Source organism: Protopterus annectens, chromosome 10.part0, assembly GCF_019279795.1.
Source record: "Protopterus annectens isolate FY-2018-M chromosome 10.part0, PAN1.0, whole genome shotgun sequence".
In the NCBI taxonomy this organism is placed as follows: Eukaryota; Metazoa; Chordata; order Ceratodontiformes; family Protopteridae; genus Protopterus; species Protopterus annectens.
This window is the reverse complement of record NC_056744.1, coordinates 572672639-572688174: the sequence shown is the minus strand read 5'-3', so window position 1 is coordinate 572688174 and position 15536 is coordinate 572672639. Positions and strand designations below refer to the sequence as shown.

The window sequence follows — 15536 nt, the reverse complement described above, 5'->3', positions numbered from 1 at the left end:
GAATATCCTCCAAACAGCATTCAGTAAATGTTTAAGTACGTAATTGCACTAAGTTACAAGCAGCAGTAGCATATCCCCCTAACCAATTTGACCCTTCTGCAATAAACACTACAGTACAGTTGCCCTTTTGGTCTTAAAAAACAATACTATAATCATAGGAGACTTTAAAATAAAAGTGACAGGAGCAGTCCAGCCTTAAATTCATTGGCACATTAATAATATAAACCTAACACAATTTGTTTGGGAAGATGACATTTGGAGAAAAGCAGTTTCAGTGAACACAAAAATAAGCATTTCTTGCCGGAACTAAGGGGATCCAATGTCTGTCTGCCTGGAATGACATGCTTGACAAGCCACGCTGCTTCGCAAGGGACGGCTTGCACCTGTCACCCCTGGGTTTCCGGATATTGGCAAAGGCTCTTGCCACCCCCATAGTGCCTTTTTTAGACAAGGCTCAAATTCTAAACACACCACCCTAGAAAACAATAATGGAAAAAAACTAAGGGTAATGCTGCTCAATGCCAGAAGTCTAAATCTCAAGATGCACGCCCTCGAAGCCCTCCTCAGTATGGAGAACATTGATGTCTGTGCTGTGACTGAAACCTGGTTCAAGGCTCCTGAGAGCACCCCGGCACTATCAGGTTTTACCTCATATCATGCGTTCCGGCCCCAAAACCCGGACCGCACCACAAAAGGAGGGGGTGTATCCATATTCATCAAGGATACCCACACCTCCAGGTTGGTGGCAACTCACAAAGCATCAGAGACCATTCAGGTGCTATTAACCATAGGCAAAACTGCTCTACAGTTGTAGCATGTTACAGGCCACCCTCTCAAACTCAGGAACCCCACACAGCCTTCCTGAAGACACTGGAGAGTATAAATGTCTCTCCAAACACCATAATATTGGGTGACTTCAACTACCCAAACATAGACTGGGAACATTACTCAAGCCCCTATACCCTAGCCCAAAGGTTCCTGGAGTTCATAAACTCAAATGCTATGGAACAGCTTGTCACCATTCCCACAAGAGGTGAAAATATACTAGACCTGATCATCACAAACATGGGGACAAAATGCTCCACACCGGAAGTATATCCCTCATTGCTGAGATCAGACCATAAACTAATCTCACTGGAGATCCACATCCCGCCCCCACCCCCAACAAAAAAGACCACAGTGAAGAACTTCTCAAAAGCCAACTTCACGCTTCTTAAGACTGGTGTGGTATCCTTCAAGGCCCCTGAGCCATTGGAAACCACAACCCACGCTGCTGAATCCCTTACAAATGCTTTCTACGAGCACCTCCAGGATTGCATGGATCAAGCAATCCCAAATAAAATCAAGACCCTTTCCACCAAAGGCAAGCGCACGATCTGGTGGACCCCAGCCATAAACAAACTTTACAACAAGAGGAGAAAGCTACTACAAGATAGAGCAAAATCCCTAAAAGGGACGACATCTCTGATCAATACTAGTAAAAAACTACGATCACTCATAAAATCATCCAAGGCCAACTTTGAGAGAAAAATCGCCAAGGACTCAAAAGACAATCATAAGGCCTTCTTTAGCTATGTTAGAAATTTGGGTGGAAACTCCCAGATATGCTTAGAATTAGTCCAAAATGATACAAAAATTACTGAACCCACAGACATTGCAAACATACTGGCAGACAGGTTCAGAGAAAATTTCTCCCCTCCCTCCCCCCCAAAAGGAGAAATATCTATCCCAGCAGAGTGTAGCCTCCCAATCATCTCAAATGCCCAGGTGAGAGCTGCTCTCTCTAAAGCTAAAAACACAGCATCAATGGGACCGGATGGTGTCCCCGGCTGTGTGCTACACGAACTCAATGAGGAACTAAACCCACACATAAGGCTGCTGTTTAATCTTAGCCTTACCACAGGATACGTACCCAAAGAGTGGCGTACGGCAACTGTTGTCCCACTCCACAAAGGCGGTGCTTCTACGGACCCTGGTAATTACCGCCCCATAAGCTTAACAAGCCTGGTCTGCAAAGCAATGGAGATAACCATAATGGAACTCATAAATAAAGACATAGGGGACCTACAGACATTGGATTCTACCCAATTCGGCTTTGTCAAGGGCAGATCATGCCTCTTGAACTTGGTCGACTTTTTTGAAACAGTCACCAAGGCCATTGATGAGGGTAAGGCAGTTCACACAGCCTACCTTGACCTTGCAAAAGCTTTCGACACAATACCCCACTCGGGTATCATAGAAAAGCTCACCAGCTTAAATGTAAACCCATATGTCACAAGATGGGTTGCAAACTGGCTCAAGGACAGAACCCACAGGGTTAGAGTTGCTGGTGTCATGTCAGACTCCAAGCCGGTCACAAGCGGTGTCCCACAGGGCTCAGTCCTGGGTCCCCTCTTGTTCGGCATCTACTTTTCAGAAGTGCAGGCAAACATAGGAGGATTGTGGCTGACAAAGTTTGCAGATGACTGCAAACTGGGCGCCATAGTTGAAAATCCATCAGACACAGATATCCTTCAGAGAGGTCTCATAGAAACGGATAATTGGTGCCAGAGCCATGGCCTTAAGCTAAACGCCAAAAAATGTATGGTCATACCCTTTGGTAAAAACAAGGTAACCCCAAGTTACCACATAGGTGGCAATCCATTAAGCACAGAAGAGGTTATCAGGGACCTGGGGACCCAAGTTGACAGTAACCTTTCTTTTGACACTCACATTGCCAAAGTGGTTAGGAGGACCTTCTACATTGCCCACCTGATTATGAAGGATTCACATTCAGATCAAGGGAGGTCATTGTTCCCCTGTACTCTTCACTTATCAGACCAATGATTGAGTACAATGCCCCATTCGGAATGTATCTTACCCGACACCTGCAGCAATTGGAAAGACCCCAAAAGTTCCTCACCAAAAGGATAAAGGGGCTCAAAAATATGTCATATGCTGCCCGACTGAAGAAACTCCAGCTCTATTCAGTCGCATACCGTCTGCTCAGAGGTGACCTGTGCCTGACATACAAGGCCATGTCCAACCCGGAATTAATGGACATGCTCCACCTCAAAAAATCCAAATCCACCAGAGCCACAAGAGCAAGAGACTTAAACCTCAACACGGATATAAATAGGACGTGCTGGAGGGACAGATTCATCACCCAGAGACTCCCTATGCTGTGGAACAGATTCCCGGTCCATGTGAGACAGAGCACCTCGCTGGCTCTGTTCAAGAGGAATCTTGACCAGTGGATGGGAGATCGTAGGTTTACCCCGGGGATCATCTCTGTATCACTGCTGGACAGAGGCATGGCAAACTAATGGGTATAGTATTCTTCAACCTAAGGGGTGGTGAAAGCCACACAACTCTGGCTAGGCTTATAAATGCCCTAGGGCAGATGGCCTTGTATGAACCTATGAACCTATATATATGTCTGAGGGAGGGGAGGTGCCCCCCACATGGGGAATACATGGGGGCTTGCCCCCTGCAAAAGTCTGTAAAAGAAAATGTTGTTCTAATGTTCAGCAAACGAGTTTTGGCAAACTGATTTTCATTTATTTCAGTTTGCTGAAATTACCTTCAGTGAATCAACATGAATCCGTTAGTTTATAAGCACTTACGTAATATCTCAGGTGACCATCACTTTACACACTTCACCTGATTTTATTAAATCACAGGGTTATCTATCATCATCGAACCCCTTTTCCCCATTTTCTACATGGGGTCAGGATGTTGCATCAACTGTCGCCATCTCTCTTGATTCAATGCTACTCTCCTACCTTCTTCAACAGTCATGTCTGCCTGTTGCAGGTCTTCAATCACACAATCCATCTGTGGATGAGTTATCTGTACAACCTAATAAACTAAGTGACCACTACCAATACTACTGTGTTGATCCTTTAAAACACAAGTTATGTACTTAGTGGGTCATCATTTTCTTCAGTTCATCCACTTCAGCTGCTGGGATTAACTACCATTGGGCAGACCCAATTTGGAAAGTAATCTTCTCACCAAGTGCACAAACTCCTTCCCTGTTCCCATCATGCACCTGTCCTCTCTGTTTTATCACATCTCATTTGCTACTTTAACAACCAAGACTGACAAGCCAAGTACTCAGATAAGTGTTCAAAGATTGATGGTATAATAACATTTATTTATGGAAGGTCGTTAACAGAAAATATGGAGTCAAGTTCAGCTGCACATCTCAAACAAAGAAAATGGACTTCTGTTTATAATAAAAACAATCCTGAAGGTGCTACTTCACTTATGATAAACACAGCAATATACAGAAACTACTACTCCCTACCAAACAAAGAAGAATATGACATTAAATCATTATGAACACAAAGGGACAAAGCTTGGAAATACTGGGCAGAAAATGAAGTATAACAAATGTATCTGCAGCTAAGAAAAAGAAGCAGGTCAATAACTAATGCAGTTAAAGACCCCCTTTTCTAAGAAGATAGCTGGTTACCACCATAGCTCTCAGCATGTTAGCACAAAAAAATCTGAAAAAGACAAAAATAATGGGGGGACAAAGCCCCAAAAAATAGCATCAAATTTTAAATACTGACGAATTCTGAAACTCAAATGCCTATCATTATTTAGAGAATTCAGTACTTACAGATTTGCCATAAAAATCCAGAACACTGCAAATTTCATGAGAAAATATGAGGAAAACATCTGGACTTTCTCTGAAAATATGGACAATTGAGAGGTATGAATTTAACACTGTGTTAATTTCTTAAACTATATTTATAGCTACAAAAGATCGAGCAAGGTACATAACCAACTCAAAACTAATAAACTATCACTACAAAAAAATTAAATAATTTCAAAAATTTTCATACATCAATCAGGGCTGTACATCTCAGACCTTACAAACACCCTTTCATCCTCTCAGAATTGTTATAACCCTCTCTTCCACTTCAGACACAGGCCAAAGTTGGTAACACATCTACTAGGGGAAAAAAAAGGATAAACAGCCAACCCCTAAACATTCAGCTATGCACCCAACATTTCTTAAAATGGCAAGTTTATTCATAGCTAAAACATTAATCCGCATAGTTAACATTTCCTCATTTCATGCAACATTCCAGAATAATTAATTCAAACATGCCTTAGTTTCTAGCCCAAAGAATCCACAAGACTTCTGCCCAATTTCTAACTATTGTTTAATTACAAAGACACTATTAATAAACTAACATTCACATATCTCTGAACATTGTGAAAATTATATCACCCCCAACACACTAGGTTCCAACCCTGAAAATCCCTCACAAACAGCTAATGCCTTCAACTCTTTCTTCACAAATGCTATCCAAACTCTAGCTAGTCACCTATCCCCCAATACTGCAAACCTGCTTACATCTTCTGCTACTCTACCTCCTTCTTTTCATTTTGAACCAATTCCTACCTCCTTTATCCTCTCACTCCTCCTCAAACTAAAACCTACCACCCCTTCTGCAGACAGACTCCCTGCAGAGTTCCTTCAAATAGGTGCCAAAGCTATCGCCTATCCCATCTCTATACTCTTAAACAGATCTATAAAAGAAGGAACTGTTCCTTCCATCTGGAAAATATCTCATATTATTCCTCTCCACAAAGGTGGGAACTCCAATGACTTCTCTAACTACCATCCTATAGCACTCTTATCCCCTCTTGCAAAAATATTGGAAAAATGCACACAACTACTAAACCACCTTCTCCAAATCTACTTGCTACTTATCAACATGGATTTAGACCTTCCCACAGCACATCCACTGCATTGCTCTCCTTTACTAATTCTATCAACTATAACCACAATAAAAATAGTCTATCATCTGCAGTCTTCATTGACTTATCTAAAGCTTTCAACATGGTTAATCACCAACTTCTTCTGCATATTCTTACTTCTCTCTCACTTGATCCTCCCTCCATAACTTGGTTCACATCTTACTTAGAAAACCGACAACAGGCAGTTCTCTGGAAAAACTCACTATATGATCACCTTCCTATCTCTGTAGGGGTTCCTCAAGGCTCTATCCTAGGCCCCCTTCTATTTTTTATCTTTCTTAATGACCTGCAAACAGCTATCCCAAACACTACCTGCATTCAATATGCAGACAACTCTACTATAATCTGTACAGCCACCTCTCAAACTGAACTCCAGTCTATTACCCAAAAAGCTTTTAACACTGTAGAACAATGGTTCTCTCAACGGTGCCTGCTCCTCAACCCTAAAAAAACTAAACTGCTACTCTTCTCACCAACCCGAAAGTCCACCCCTCTTCACTTCACTCTTACTTCCATCAACGGTACTGTTATCTCTCCTGATCTTACCACTAAGCTATTAGGAATAACTACAGACAACAATCTCAACTTTGATTCTCACATCAACAATACAATAAAATCAGTTAACAAAAAAATAGGATCACTATATAGAATCAAACCCTTTCTCACTCCACTAGCAAGGACCACAATAGCTAGAACCCACCTAATCTCTACTCTACTCTACTCTATGCCTCACCCATATTCACCAATCTCTCTAAAAATAACCTCAATAAACTAATAACATCCTATAATAATATTGCTAGATTTGCTACAGGATCTACTTTCAGAACCCATCACTGCCTGAACCTAAAACAACTAGGATGGCTTGAAATTCCCAACCACCTCAAACTCCAACAGCTTACAATAGTGCACAAGACTCTTTACCAACCTAACAAAACCCCAATACTTTCCAGTCTCATTACCCCTTACAATAACCTGAAACACCTTCTCTCTTCAAACAAACTTCTGATCCATACTACTAAAACTAACAATTTAGCAGGAGATTGCTTGTTCTCCAATGCTGTTGGAAAAATATGGAATAAACTACCCTCTGAGATGACATCTCTCACTTCACTCCCACTGTTTAAAAGGAATCTAAAACTGTATCTCAATAAACACTGGCTATGCTCTTGTACTAACCCAGACTAACCCTCTCTCCTCTTTCTTTTTTTTCTTAATTCTTTCTCTTTCTACTCTTTTCTTCTCTCCCTATATCTCTAATACCTTTCCCTTCACACCTCAATGCATTTTTATCAATTCTTTATGTTAAATTTCATTGTAATTACTATGTATGATTTCAGTCTATACATTGTATTATGTAGTATTTGCTCTCACACACACAAAAAAAAAAAAAAAAAAAACACCTTACAATAATATTTGTTTTGCTACTTCTTTATAAACCTTGTAATAAACACTGGAGCTTTTCTCCCCGGCCCTCTACGGAAAACGGACATATATCCAGCTAGACTAGCCCGGTCAACAAATGTAAAATAAAATAAAATAAAAATAAATAAATATATTAGCAGATGTACAAAATTATTTTTTTTTTGGTAGAAGAGCATACCGTGACCACCATATAAACTGTAACTGTTACATTCTAAAATAATATGACTTGTGGTTTACTTATTTGAAGGATATATGTGGGCATGAAAAGGCTCTGAGACAACTAACCACTTCTTCTTAATAATCAAACAAAAGGCCTTCTGGCCCAGGTGTCATTAACTACCTAAAAGGTATAACCTTTCAAATAATTTCAGGCAATTTTACAGCCAATGCAGGGCAGTTCACTTCAAGAACTAGACCTAAATATTCTAGGACCCATATTTTTTTCACTTTTCCTTAATAACCTCAGCAGTGACTTACCCAAAATCAATTTTATAAAGTATAACTTTATTCTGATACAGCAAACAAAACTTCACAGTCTAAACTACAGGCATACTTCCACACCCTATAGAAATGTACAGGCTAAAACAAACAAACCATAAACCCTAAAAAACATATATTATAGTGCTTGGTATCCTACAAAATAATAGCAATATAGCATGCATTCTGCTCTGCAATTCCGACTAGATTATGTAACTCAATAAATTAATGAACACAAACATCTTGGACTGCTGCTGGATCCCACACACTTATTCAAACCACAAATTAAAAGAATTGTAGACAAAAAGTACTTAAATCAACTGAAGCGTACCTGTAAGAGTTCTAATCTTCTCTGTTTAGAAGCCAGAAAGTTTATAAGTTAAGGACATACTATTACTAAAGCTTCAGTATGCACTTCCATTTACTGCCTTACGTTTCATAAACCAGGAATCTGCTTCAAGCTTTCATTAATAAAATATGTATGTAAATATATCCTGCAGACAGCAAAACTCACCATTGCTTACTTCTTCAGAAAACACATGGATACCAATCAAAGGCAGAGCCACCCAATTACTTTCAACATTTCTTTGCAAACTAGTTATTTATTTATTATAAATATTTTACATTTGTTTACTGGGAAAAGTCCGACTGGGCTGGGTTATACAACATGCACATACTTCTCAACCATTCAACAACAAAATGTGGAGTACTATCTCTCATAATATGGAACAAATGAGAAGAATGTGGACACATACTAAATAGAAGTTATGTTCTTACCATAACGTTCCATGTTAGTTGTCTTCTTCTCGCCTTCTTTCTTGCTGGATGGGTTCGGAGCCGACCTCGGCTCCGACTCGGCCACTCTAAAAGCTCGAGAGTTGGTTCCACCGGCTCGAGGCTGCCCCTATATCCCACAATGCTAGGCGTGAATTACCTCAGATCTCGTTTGTGAGCTAGGCCCAGCTAATAATACAACCAGGAAAAACTGGAAAAGAGTCCACCTCTATAAACAAAGGGAAAGAGAAAGGGTGACCTAAGCCTGATCTAGGAAAATATGCACAGCAGAGCATATACCTATCGCAAAGAGGTGGTAGAAAGAGAGGTCACAATCAAACTCCTCTAGGTCTGTCCAGACCAGGGGAAGGAGGTGGGCGAAGAAAGAAGCGAGAAGAAGACAACTAACATGGAACGTTATGGTAAGAACATAACTTCTATATGTTAAGTTGTCTATCTCGCCTTCATTCTTGCTGGATGGGACCGCGTCCTAGCACCTTGTCCCGGGTGGCCTAACGGAACAGACTCTTGAGAACAGTGGAACCAAAGTTAGCTCTATGCCTAGAAGCTAAATCCAACTTATAATGAGAAATGAAAGTGTGAGGAGTAGCCCAAGTAGCCGCTGCACAAATGGTGTCAATAGGCAGTCTGTCTTGGAAGGCTATAGAAGTAGCCAAAGCTCTGGTGGAATGGGCTTTAGGTTTGTTAGGCAGCTTTTGGTGTCTAATTTCATAAACAAGGGAAATCAGAGATGTTAGCCATCTAGATAATGATAACTTTGAAACTGAAAGTCCCTTTCTGCCTTCTGCATAAGAGACAAACAGCTGGTCAGATTTTCTGAATTGTTTGGTTCTATCCAAATAGTACCTTAACTGACGATGAACATCTAGCCAATGCAATTTTTGTTCAGACCTATTAGAATATTCTGGAAAAACACAGGAGGTCAATGCTTTGATTTAGGTTAGACGCCGAGGCTATCTTAGGTAAAAAGGACGGGTTGGTTCAGAAGATACCCTGTCCTTATGGAACAACAGATAAGGAGGTCGACAGCTGAGTGCATGAAGTTCTGAAACTCTTCTAGCTGAAGTAATAGCTACCAGAAAGAGAGTCTTCCATGATAGCAATTTTAAAGAACAGGAGGCTGCAGGTTCGAAAGGGGGAAGAATCAAAGAACTAAAAACTAAATTTAGGTCCCAAGGAGGAGGAGGATTTCTTATAGGAGGTCTGAGTAGAAAAACTCCTTTCAAAAAGGCTTTGCAAAGCTTGTGGGACATTATGGCAGACTCTGAAATGCCCACATGAAAGTTAGAAATAGCTGCCAATTGAACTTTAAGAGTAGAAGGAGATGAACCTGCGTGGAAGAGTTCAGCTAGAAAATCAAGGACCATTTGGATGGGAGCAGTGAAAGGATCTATGTCCCTTCCTTGAGCCCAATAGGCGAAACGTTTCCACTTACTCAAATAAATCTTTCGAGTGGAAGATTTATGGAAGCTATCAAAATATCTCGAACAGAGTGAGATATTTGAGGAAGCCTGGCTAAGGTTGGAATTGGAGGAACCAAGCAGTGAGGTTCAGAGAGGGAAGGGAGCGATGAAACTGACCCGACTGATGGATCAAAAGATCTGGAACTAGGTCCAGATGCCAAGGTCGCTCCAACAGAAAATGATGTAGAAAGGGGAACCAAACCTGTCGAGGCCAGTAAGGAGCAATGAGGATCAACGAGGCCTTCTGAGCGATAGCTTTCTGTATCACTTGAGAGATTAGTGGGAAGGGAGGAAATGCATACAGAAGTCCCCGGGGCCAAACTTGGACTAGAGCGTCTCTGCTGGGATGGCCTGGTAAAGGGAATAGGGTGAAATAATCTCTGCACTTGCTGTTTTGGGGAGTAGCAAAAAGGTCGCAGCAAGGCTGACCCCACTTGAGAAAAATTTCTCTCACAACAGAGTCTTTCATAGACCACTCGTGAGGCATGAGAATAGCTCTGCTCAACTTGTCCGCGATTTGATTGGACTTCCTGGGGATGTGCGTTGCTATCAGAAACCGCTGAGAAGAAATCGCCCATTGCCACAGTCTGAGTGCTTCTCGACACAGGGGGTAGGACCTGGTTCCGCCTTGTTTGTTGATATACCACACTACAGACATATTGTCCGTCTGGATTGCTATCGTTCCCAAGGGAAGAGAGTCTTGAAGGGCTTGCAACGCTAAAAGCACTGCTCTCATCTCTAGAACATTTATGTGCAAGTGGCATTCGTCTGGTTGCCATGTGCCCTGGACAGTTCTGCCTGATAATGCCCGCCCCCACCCGATCAGGGAGGCGTCCGTTGTCAGAGTAGCAACCGGAGGGGAAGGAACAAAGGGTCTTTCCAAGAAGAGCTGAGGGGAAGACATCCACCACAGAAGATGATTTCTGCATGTTTGCGTAATCATAATGGTGTGGGACATCGGAAGTTGCTGGTATGACCATTGCGTGAATAGCATCCATTGAAGGATTCTCATGTAGAATCTGGCTAATGGAAGCAGAGGTATGGCAGCCGCCATAATCCCCAACACTTTCAGAACTAACCTGGCTTTGATTCTGTTGCTGCTGAAGAGGAGTGAGACCAGTTTGTGTATGTCTGTTATTCTCTGATCTGTTAGTCTCGCAGACATGTTGACTGTGTCTAGATTTGCGCCTATGAAGGTAATAGTACGACAAGGCTAAGACTTTTCGCAATTTATTGAAATACCTAAATTTTGACAAATGCGAAAGGTGTAGTCCCTGGCCATTAGAAGAAGATGCTTGGTGGGAGCTGTGAGGAGCCAGTCGTCCAAATATGGAAACACCTGGAATCCTTGACGTCTCAGGTGAGAAGCTACCACTGCCATGCATTTGGTAAACACCCGGGGGGCAGTGGTGAGACCAAAGGGCAGGGCCCTGAATTGAAAATGGCTGGTTCCCAGCCTGAAGCGGAGGAATCTTCTGGAGCGTCTGTTCATTTTTATGTGATAGTACGCATCCTGAAGGTCTATAGAGCACATCCAGTTTCTCTTTCCCAATAGGGGAAGGATGGACTGCAGCGTGACCATCCGAAATCTTGTTTTCTTGACTGACTTGTTCAAGATATTGAGATCCAAAATTGGTCTCCAGTCCCCTGTTTTCTTTGGAACTAAAAAGAACCTGGAGTAGATTCCGGATCCTTGCTGGTCTGCTGGAACTGGCTGAATTGCTCTTTTTGCAAGCAGCTTTGAAATTTCCAAAGCTGCAAGATCCCTTTGAGCGGGTGGAACATCTGGAAGGGATTTTTTTGATTGGTTTGGAATGCGAACGAAGGGAATGGAATAGCCTTCGGAAATGATGGACTGTACCCACTTGTCTTGAGTCAGAGATAGCCAGGCTTCTGGGTACAGTGACAATCTTCCCCCGACTGCCTCCGAAGGTGGACAGTCGGGCAACACCTCAGGGATGCTGAAAGGGCTTATCGGAAAAGGTTTCTCGATTGCCCTGGTTCTGTGGACCCCCTCTGCCTCTGGGGCGACGTCTACCATTATTGTTCCCTCCTCTGCCTCTGCATGGGAACCGACTCTGTGCGTCAGGCAAATTCCCTTGTGATTGTTTGCAGAACCACATTTTCCCACTTTTCTGGCCTTTGGGGTAAGGTCTAGAAGGAGTAAAAAAACGGACTCCGACGGCAGAGAGAGTTTTGCCATCCGTCTCGCACCTAGTCAAGGTTTCTTTCACTTGAGGACCAAAGAGAGATGATCCATCAAATGGGGAATTAGTGAAAGACGTTTTAAAGGGATCCGCAAAATTGCATAGACGCATCCAGGCATGCCGGCGTAAGGCAACACCTGTCCCTGCGGCTCTACTCGCTCCATCAGCCGCATATGAGAGGAGGTGCATGGAGGAGTTAGCTATCGAATTCAGGGTAGTCAGCTGGGTGTTCATTTTGTCCTGAAAATCTGCAGCTGAAGGATCCTTCAACATCTCACTCGCTTCCTTGATCAAGTCTCTCTGGAGACGGGTGAAATGGCATAGGTAGTTCAGCGAACGCATTGCAAAGGTCGCTGACGAAAACATCCACTTCCCATACCTGTCCATAGACCTAGATTCTTTGTTAGGGGGATGAACAGGCACTGAAGGATCAGCTAGTTCCTTCTTGGTGGCAGCAGCTACCACCATAGCATCCACAGAAACACCTTTGGTTAGAAATTGTTTGTCAGTTGGTGCTGTTATAAATTTAGAAGGTCTCCTGGGGTAGGGTCCACTGAGTCAGGAGCCGTCCAGGCTTTTGCCACCACCTGCATGAGGGGATCAAAGGGGGACACACAGGAGGTGGAAGGACGAGAGCCAAACGCCTCAAGATACACAGATTCATCCTCCGAAGGGTTAAGGGCTGGCCAATTTCCCCTCTGTTTCAGGATCTCTAGAATGTCCGCAAAGGAGACATCTTCAGAAGGGGAACGGGGAACCCTCGAATCCTCTAAATCTGTGTCAGAGGTGACAGACTCAGGTGAGTCTATGTGCTTCCTCTTACACTTTCTCTTCCTAGGGGGCTCCCCTGCCAATTCAGGGGAGGCCTCGGAAGAAGATGAGATCCCCACAGGGTATTCTTGAGGAGCTGGCTCTCTGCGGTCTGGGATGAGGGAGTGAGTCGACATAACCAGAGGCACCGAAGAGGGAGGGGCAGACGGAGCCGACTGTGGAGTCGAACAAGGTTCCAACACACTCCGCATGACCTCGAATGCACCCCTGTCTGGCAGAGCCAGAGGTCCCCGCTCCGAGAAGCTGAGAACCTCCCTCGGCACCGACAGAGATGGCTCCGAGGCCGATGTCGGAGCCGAACTCACCAGCGCCGAAGCACCGAGAGGGAGAGCGGGGTCGGACAAGGGTCCGATGCCACTCACCCCCTCGGAGCCGACGAGGGAAGTCCGGCGCCGAGATTCTTCAAAAGAAGAAATCGGAGCCGACGACGGAGCCGAAGACAAATGTATCGGCTCCAACGCTACCACAGTGTCGGTTCCGAGACGCCCCGGCTCCGAGCTCAAAGGAGTCGGAGGAGGAATATTTATAGGAATAAGTTGAGGCATCGACTGATGAGTCGGGCTCTGAAGCATTTGGGCCAGTGCCTCGGACTTTAAAAGTCGACTCACTACCCTCTGGAGGTCATGATCCGAGAGCCTCGATGACCTGGAGGAGTGAGATCTGTGGCTCCGTTCAGACAGCAAGGGAGACGCTGGAGCCGAATGAACGGAGCCAAGGGATGGTGACCTCGACCTTTTTCTAGATGTCGGCTCCGATGGTCTGATCGGAGCCGACCCAGGAATCTCCAATGCCTCGGCTCCGGCCGGAGCCGAGGGAACCACAGACACTGTAGTCAAAGACTCATCGGCTCCAGCCGGAGCCGATGTAGCAGCAGGCTTCGAGCCTTAGGCCTCGACTCAGAAGCTGGAGCCGAGGTCTTAGAAGCCTTGGAAGGTTTTCCCGAGGTAGCAGATAGGGAACCTTCAGGCTTAAGCAAACCCCTTAATATGAGTTTGTTTTTTCTTTCCTGCAGGACTCTAGGGCTGAAGCCATGGCATACAGCACAAGAGTCCTGCAGGTGTAAAGGTCCCAGGCAGTACACACAAGAAGTGTGACCGTCTGTCAGAGACATTTTCTGACAGCACGAGTCACACTTCTTGAAGCCTGAGACCTTTGAATCCTTGGACATTTTCAAGGAACCGAAGTGTAACCACACACAACAACACACACACAGATTACACTGTCAGAAAAATCTAAGTAAGATTACTTTAAAACAAAACTTCTGAAAAGTAAGTTAAGTTAAGGATATAAAACTCCTATCAAAAACACATACTCACACTGAGGGATAGGAAGGGCCCGAAGGCCTAAGGAAAGAACTTATTAGTTCTTGAAAAAAAGGGGCTGGATAAGATGGTAGAAGGGATAATATCCACTACACTAAAGGTAAAAAAGGGGATAAACTAAGCTAGAGTAAGTTTAAAGGTTATTAGACTAATCTAATTTAAACTAACCTGGAGCCGGTAGAAAACCACCTCGATCGCTGTAGTGGCAAACGAGATCTGGGGTAATTCACGCCTAGCATTGTGGGATATAGGGGCAGCCTCGAGCCGGTGGAACCAACTCTCGAGCTTTTAGAGTGGCCGAGTCAGAGCCGAGGTCGGCTCCGAACCCATCCAGCAAGAATGAAGGCGAGATAGACAACTTAACATCAACTTATTAATAACTTCTACATAACTAGCTCACTGAAAGATTAAAATGCGTTATTCTGTACTTACATAACATTATTTGACAAGTTAATATGATTCAGTACTTTTTTTCCAATGGATATTAGTTAAAAAAATTCTTAGCACAAAATGTATGCTAGACCCCATACATGTAGAACTGCTAGGAACATAAACTTTTTCAGACTCAGAATGATGATTGTTCCTCATAATGAGGTATAATTGAGATGTATGAACAAGCATGCCTTCCCCTCCCTTCTAAACTTACAACAAGAATCATCTCCTGTGTACTGACAACAAGCATCTGTAAAGACCCACTTTCACTAGTGTTACTGGTTCATAAACCTTTTCAAGTCTAGGTACAGTCTGTTGGTGTAATCTGATCCTAAGGTAAAACAACAGTTAACACTTGCAAATTTACAAACTGAACTTAAAAAGAACCTGATAAAAGAATACTCGTAAATGCTTTAAGGGTACTGGATATAACTGCATGCCCTAAAATTAACCCCAGCAAACAAATTAAAATGAATAACTTGGTTGTATGAAACTGTCAACTTATTATCACACCCTGTAAATATTGTACTTTATTTCCACTATACTCTTCCACCAATTTGTTTTGTGCATAGCAACGTACTATCAGGACCCTTGAACTAACATATTTTCAAAATTACTATTAAGTCTTTGTACTTATGTAATTCTCTACATTAATATTGCTTTAAGTGGAGCTTGGATCATACCTGAAAGGATTCTGGTTAATAAACAAAAAAATGACAAAACAAAAAAAATAAATTATTGCAATGTTCTACTTAAAGCATGCAATTCTTGTTACACCATTTTCCATTACTTAATATTTATCTATTTACCTAATGTCACCTCTACAG

The 15536-nt window shown here is 43.0% G+C and overlaps 1 protein-coding gene across 2 annotated transcripts in view; it reads right to left on the bottom strand.

The window, feature by feature from the left end:
- The window catches only part of SZT2 (SZT2 subunit of KICSTOR complex), a 3556133-nt gene that overhangs the window by 1144814 nt on the left and 2395783 nt on the right, over positions 1 to 15536 (bottom strand). The window lies entirely within an intron of this gene.